Source organism: Panthera pardus, unplaced genomic scaffold (assembly GCF_024362965.1).
Source record: "Panthera pardus isolate Hobbes unplaced genomic scaffold, ASM2436296v1 HiC_scaffold_6, whole genome shotgun sequence".
Taxonomy (NCBI): domain Eukaryota; kingdom Metazoa; phylum Chordata; class Mammalia; order Carnivora; family Felidae; genus Panthera; species Panthera pardus.
Window position 1 is genome coordinate 31,080,922 of NW_026526991.1, and position 7,733 is coordinate 31,088,654.

The following is a 7,733-nucleotide window of genomic DNA, read 5'->3' on the forward strand; positions in this document are numbered from 1 at the left end:
TGTGTATACTGATGGATCCATCAGACTAACCAAGGTAATAAACATATTCATCACACCAAAAGTTTCCCATGTACTTTTGTGTCCCTCTTACCCACCCTCCACTGGTATCCCCAGGCAAAAATTGATCTGGTTTTTTGTCACTATAGATTATTTTTCACTTGCTAGAATTTTGAATAATGGAATCATACAGTGTGTACTTTGACTGTATTTACTTGTCTGACTTCTTTCACTCCATATAATTATTTTTATAGAGATTCATCCATGATTTTATGTGTATCAATTGTTGGTTTTATTGATTGTTGAGTAATATTTCATCATATGTATATAAAATGGTTTGTTTATCCATTTACTTATTGGAAATTTGGGTTGTTTCATTATTTGGTTACTACAAAAGAAGCTGTGAACATTTGTGGCCATGTCTTTGTATGGACATATGCCTTCATTTCTCTGAAGAGTGGAATGACTGAATCATTTGAAAAGTGTATCTTTTAAAAACTTTTTTTCCTGGAGCTGTATATGGTTGATAAGGATCTTAAAATTAATATTAAATTTTATATCTCAACAATAAAGAATAATTAGGACTATATAACAATAAGCAAAATTATGCAAAACTCACTTGAAATCCAAAAGTACAAAATCTGGGATTTACTTACACCCCCTTGAATTATTAGCATCTTGCTCCTATTATCAATGGTGATTAAGAATTAAACGTAATTCTACTGAGTTTGAAATCTTCCTAAAGAATTGCACAACTACAAATTACTCCAAAAACTTTCTTAACCATAGAGTCATATCAAGGTCCTGTTAAAAAAAATTCTTTTAATTTTAAAAAAGTCTTCTGAGCACTTCTCCAGACCTACTGAATCTCTATAAGGAGGGACTCAGAACATTATAACAAATGTCTTAAGTAATTTAATGATCATATACTGATTTGATATAACCTCCCATTTTTTAATGAGAAAACTGGCCTAGAAAAGCAAAATGGGTACAGCTCATGACAGTCAACTTATTAATGAACATTTCACTGGTTTATGTCATACTTGAAGACAGTAGACAGAATAATCCAAGATTCATAATATATTACTTCCACAATAAAAACAGATGGCTATTTTATATAGAATGGCAAACAAATGTATTAGATGAGAACACCAATATTATATGAATCATGAAAAAGAAACTAAGTAAAAGTTTGAACTATAGGCAGCATTAAAAAAAGCAAACATATTTGAAGAACTTGCCTAAAAATAGTCAAATAAACAAAAATAACTGTTACATCGTCTTTTATGACCTGTTTTCAGATGTCCCATATTATCCCTTCTGCTGCGTTCCATTTATTGAGGCAGTCACAGATGCCCACCAAGTTTTAAAGGTGTAGATGGGGGGAAGGCAGAGACACAGGCTCCACCTCTTGACTGAAGGTTGCAAGAGCCTGTGGTATTGGAAATGTTGTTGCTGCCACTTTTGGAAAATTCAATTGAAAACAGCAAAGCCCTTGCTGAATGTACTCGGGATGACGTTTAACTCGGTACAGCCGCAGATAATTTATTTTAGTCTATATAAACATACCCCAAAATCAGGCTTAATATAGCATGAAATTGTGTTAATCTAAAAGAGAAACTTAGCCAAATGCATTTTTAAAAAGAATGCTTCTAGCATGGTAAGAATATGTGATTCTTGCTACTCGTTTGGTTATGTCTAATTAATAAATGGATGCATACTTTTGGTTGTAAATGTGTGAGTGAATACAAGGTAGCTATAACCACAGCAGTCTCTTTGCCTGCTAGTGTGTGCATACGTGTGTATTTATATATGCACACACAGATATATAAAATATCCTACTAAAGCTAATTCAGGAATATCTTTTTTTTTTTTTTTTTTTGAAACTGTTTCTTTTCCAGCAATCTCATTTCCATTTTCCGTTTAAGAGTGCGTGGAAAAAGAGGGACGCCTGGGTGGCTCAGTCGAGCGTCCAACTTTTTGGTTTTTCACTCAGGTTATGATCTCACCATTCGGGTCCGTTGGCGAGTTCAAGCCCCGTATGGGGCTCCGTGCTGACAACGTGGGGCCTGCTTGGGATTCCCTCTCGTTCTCTCTTTCTCTCTCTCTCTCCCTCTGCCCCTCCCTCTCCCACCCCGCCCTGTGCGCTCTCGCTCTCTCTCTCTCAAAGTAAATTTAAAAACAAGAGTGTGTAGAAGAAGAGCTTAAGACCACGCAGTGGTTGTTCCTACCCATTCAGTAGCTGGAGCAGTGTCGCTGCAGTCTTGAGGGGCAGGCTGGGCGCTGCACTCCAGCAGGGAACCACGGAAGAGGCCAGAGGACAACTGCAGGCCTTCACTCTCTTCTGTGACCTCAGGTTGAGTTACAGTAAATTTGGGAGCCGGAGCAGTCCACTCACCCTGAAATTCTTCCTTGGTCATGGTCATTTCAGCAGCGGCCTGCTCTTCCTTTCCAATCCCTTCAGGATCTCTGCAGACACAGAGATCAAACGTGACCTCACACGGGCACCCACGCAAGACTGTGGCGCGCATGCGTAGGACTTCCCACAGCGGTAGCCACCCTATCAGACCCTCAGAGAGACACGGCAACGTGCACCTGGTGCAGAAGAGAGTCTGTTCTACGGCGAGGCGCCGTGGCGGGCGGGTTAACCTAGGAGGCCACCGTGAGCAGATGGTGCTTAGACCTGGGATCAGTAACCACAGGAAGTCGCGGCTCCCAGAACCTGCCTGGATCTGGTTAGGGAAGGTTCCAGGAGCTACGGGGCCAGCCACAGGAATGGCTCCAGTGGCAGCAACAAACTTCAGGCTCGCTGGCCAGTATTCCTGGGGGCTATGACACTGACATTGGTCAGGTTTTCAATGGCAACAATGGCACGAACTACCAGCAGAAGCATCTCTCAGGTTCTCTGCAGATTTATGAGGTAATTCCACGGCTTTTTTTTTTTTTTTTTCCTTCCCATAATGTACTGCGCTGTTTGGAAGTCAAGGCTGGTGCCACATCAGTGGGTTCCTGCTGCAAGGAAATTGAGCACATCCTCCTCCTTCATTTGCAGGACATTTAGGGCTCCAGACATTGTGAAAATTTCCCTTTAAGTTATGAAGGAAACCCAGACAATGTAATAGGGATCTTCTCTGCATAGCACAGAAAACCGGGAATGTCATTTTTAAAAAAGAAAAGCATTTATACAGTAAAATTAGATTGTGGTCAATTTATATGCAGTGAAAATTTTGTAGAAGAGACACGGAATTCTAGATCTGGAAGAACTCTCAGTTCTTTACAGCTAAAGGTCGCTGTTAGGGGCTGAATTGTTTTCCCTCAAAATTCATATGTTGAAGCCCTAATTTCCAGTAGCTTGAATGTGATTGTGTTTATAGAGAGAACCTTTAAAGACGTAATTAAGCTAAAATGAGGCCAATAGCATGGACCCTAACCCAATCTGACTGCTGCCCTTATAATAAGAAATTTGGACATGCAAAGAGATACCCAGGGCCTGTGTGCACAGAGGGACACCCTTGGGAGGACACAGCAAGAGGGCAGCCATCTGCAAGCCAAGGAGACGCCATAGAAGAAGCCAGCCCTTCCAGCCTTCAGAACTGTGAGCAAATAGATTTCTGTTGTTGAAGCCACCTAGTCAGTGGTAGTTTGTTATGGCAGCCTGATAAACTAACACAGACACTCAATCTACTATTTAAATGCATGAATGGATTTAGAAATCTCTACTTTTCTAAATATTCTACCAAGAGTTTTCTATATGCAAATTTTAAATAAAATGGGGGGGAGGAGTCTATTCTTTTTTTAAAACTTCATGTTTCTCTGAATTTCCTTCCTATACGTGTGCCCCTCATGCACACATGTCTGAGGTTCTCCAGCCTTGTGTGTTTGGGATCCTTTTATATGTATATATATTTTTATATGAAATTTATTGGGATACTTTTATAAAAGACAGTTCTGAGTATATTCAAAGAATGCTATTACCATAATTCTGTAGGAAAAACACAAATGTGGTTTAAGAGGAGAAGTTTTATTATGAAGTCAACTGAAAATTTAAATATCATTTTGGTTATAATTTGTCTTTAAAAAAATGAACAAAGTGCAGTGGTAGGGCCAGAGTATTTGAGACTGGAGTTAATAGCCATGAAAGGCTTTTGTGCTCCTCTGTTATTATAAACACATTGCCCTTTCTGCATGATAATGATGACACTATCACATAGTCATTATTTAAACATAAGCTGGCAGGAGAAATAATACTAACAGAAAGAACACCTCGGCTTCAATTAAAGAAGAAAAAGTATATTCATAGTTTTTTTAAAGTTGCAAGTATTTGTGTCTACTTGTGTAAGCATGTTGGTTTGTGTCTGCATATCTATGTTAATATATTAATTAGGTGAATAAATTAAGCCATTTATGAGCTGTGTGTCCCTGGATATATTCCTTAATCTAAGCCATTTTTCCCTTATCTATAAAATGGGTTAATATATCTCCAAAGGATGTTGTTGGGGTACTAAATAAGAAAACATGAGCAAAACTTAGTGGTGTGGCTGATACATGCAAGAGATCAATAAATTTAACTATATGCTTTTATTATCATAAAGCTCAGACAGACACTGAATTCCTCAAAGACCTTAGTTATCTTAGGGCCAACAGTATGCCCTAAAGGGTAGACTCTTTATGGGTATTATAGGTTGAATTAAATTATTGTAGGTTGGACTGAACTAAAATAGATAGTAAATTACATTTACACAATGCTTTATATTTCTGATACTTTCTAGAAGTATTCTAATAGTGCAAAAAAAACCTATCGAACATTATTTTCCAGGGCAAAATAAATTACATTAAGGAATTTAACTCAGTTTGGGCTTGATTCTTATAAACCCAATGCTTTTAAACGATGTGTGGTAAGTAGTCATGTACTGTAAGCAGACATGTTTCAAAGAAAATTAAATAATTTTGTTGATATTCCAGTTTTCTTTGTTGGTCAAAATATGTTTTCCTTAGCTATTTAAAGTTGATGAAGTTGATTTGTAATCTTAAAAAGCTTCAATCTTTGTTTCTGAAAAATGGCAAAACATTTTGCTAATTTTCAAGTTTCAAGGGTCTGAAATCAGGTCAAGGCTCAAAATTGATAGTGGCACGAGTCCACTCAATTTAGCAAAAGTGTGTTCTCTCTGTTCTTCTCTAAATGTTACAGAGAATTCAGTATCTTTTTTTTTTACATTTAAAAAACTGAACCAATAAGCCAAGGATATCAACACATCATGAGCTCATAAGAGGAAAGCCTATTTTAATTATTTTTGTCTTGCTCTTGCTGTTTACCATAACAGAGGATTTCTAGAAAGGTGTGCCATACCCACAGAACAGAGAGACTCTTCTGTAGTGAGGAGATCACTGGGATAGAATTCAGGAATTCAGAATCCAAGCCTAACTTCCTACGTAAAGTCACATCATCTCTGGTAAGTATTGCTAAATTTCTCTGGATCTCAGCCTTCCTTTCTGGAAAATAAGGGGTATGATATATGTGTGTCCTTCTCTAGGAGGATATGATTATGCTTTGGAAAAAAATGGAGAACACAATTTAAATATGAGAAATTTTTATCTCATATGTCATCTACTATGGCATTCATTTTTTTCTGTGAAAGCAAGTTTTGAGTAAGCCAATGCCTATAGACCTTGTATACCTATAGACCTTGTATAAATTTAATAATGTAGTTCTAATATTTACTGCATACCTACTATGCACCATTTATAGCCTGGCTATCATAAACTAGAAATCTGAAAGAAATTACTGCATAATCTTTAAAATGCCACTACTAGGTAGTCATTATTATTCTGGTTTGACAGAACAAAAGCCACCAAGGGCATCAGTCCTGTATGTTTGGTCCACATGTATGGGAAAAAGTTCTCTAGTGGGACCAGGGAGCATTATTATTCCCTTTTTAAAGAGGGGCTTCTGACACTCAGTAGGGTGATTTGCCCGGAGTCAAAAACAGACAGCTAGTGACAAATACAGACTCCAACACAGACAGATACTGGAAGCTCCATTTAACCTCTGGAGAAAGTGAGGCCCAGAGAGGTTAAAGAATGTGCTCTAAACTTCCCAGGTGGAAAATGGTAGAGCCAGCTTTAAACCCAGGTCTGTTTACTGAAAAGTTAATATTCTTTCCACTAAAAAATGAAACATGTTAGATAAGTGATATGTGCCTCTTCCTTTCATCTAATAAACAGCTGTAAATAAATCATTTTGTGTTTTACAGCTCTCTTGTTCACTTTCCCCTACCTCCTTGGCTACAAAGCCTCTCTCTGCTCATCCATCTGATTTAGCTGGTCTCCAAAAGTCAAACCTGTGCTATTTTCTTTCCAGAGAGGAAAGCTTATGTAGCATTACACTTTTTTTTTTTGCCAGCTCTGCTTATATTGCTAACAGTTCTTAGGATTATCTTCCTTAATGATGCCAGATCTTTGATGCATTAGATTTAGGAGAACTGCTTCAGCATAAGGATGAATTGACAAAAACTCTTTATTGTAGTTCAGATAGGAAAACTTTGTACCATTGCAAATCAAGATTTTAGCCAACCCTCTTTGTTCGCAATGTCCTATGGTGCCAATATCCTTTAGTGAACCTTCTCCCTAGGAAGTCTTCCTTCTTCAAATACCTTCTTTCGATTCAATGTTAGGTGCTTTAATACCTTGGCTACTTTATTTCTGCTCAATGTAAACTTTTTAGTTTCTCCTTTTCTAGTTAGCACCCTTGGAAACCAGATGAAAGACAGCTTCTCACTTTGCACTGATAGTTGATCAAGATAAACTGACAAACACAAAGGTTACAGAGATGATATTGTACAACCTATACTAAGGTCAGGTAACCAGAAACCCAGTAACGGGGATTAGGGTAAAAATCAGCGCAGATAATCTTCGGCTTCCAATGTTTGCCCTGAAAAGACTCAATGCTAACCTAACTATTTCCTTTGGTCTACATAAAAGAACCTTGTTCCGCTTTCAGAGTCCTTCATTGTCATGAAATCAGTCATTTGAACCAGAGTCCTTAAGGACATTTTCCATGCTGGGCGTACCCCTTTGAAAGGTATCTAATTATCCTATAGTCCTGACAGCTACCCAGCATGCCCTAGGATTTGACAAGTTATTTTCCACCTTTTGACCACACAAGAAAACTCTACAGTGTAAATACTGTAGTATCAGAAATTAACTTACTTCTTAGTCCCTAAATTCTTTTTAACAGCAAAGAATCATTAACAGATGCAGTAAATCATCATAATTAGAAGGATGGGTTTTTAGAGTTACTCAGGCACAAATTAAATCCAAAATTGGTCACTTTCGAGCTCTGTGACCTTGAGTAGTCACTTAACTCCCTGTGGCTTAATTTCCTAATCTGTAAAACAGGGTAATTGTACCCATCTTTAGCTGGATTTGATCATCTTGATTCTCTTTCTCCAAATAATGGCAATGATTAGCAACACCCTATGCATAGATGGTTTACCAACCAAAAAGTAACAATTGTGTTAGGAGTATTGCGAGGAGTGTTGTATAGATTACTATGAAGATTAAATAATATATGCAGAGTACTTAGCATTTGGTAAGTGCTCCATAGATAATCATGAACTGACCTCAAGCCAATTTAATATGCACAGCTTTTAGGTTCTTTGTGGTATATTATGTGGCCACCAGATCATACTGAAAGCGAATTACAAACCAAATTTTGTAACACATATAGACCACTATAT

General features: G+C 37.6%; 1 pseudogene; it reads right to left on the reverse strand.

The window, feature by feature from the left end:
• Positions 1-2,201: 2,201 nt before the first annotated feature.
• LOC109265210 (40S ribosomal protein SA-like) lies at positions 2,202-2,956 on the reverse strand (annotated as a pseudogene).
• Positions 2,957-7,733: the final 4,777 nt, after the last annotated feature.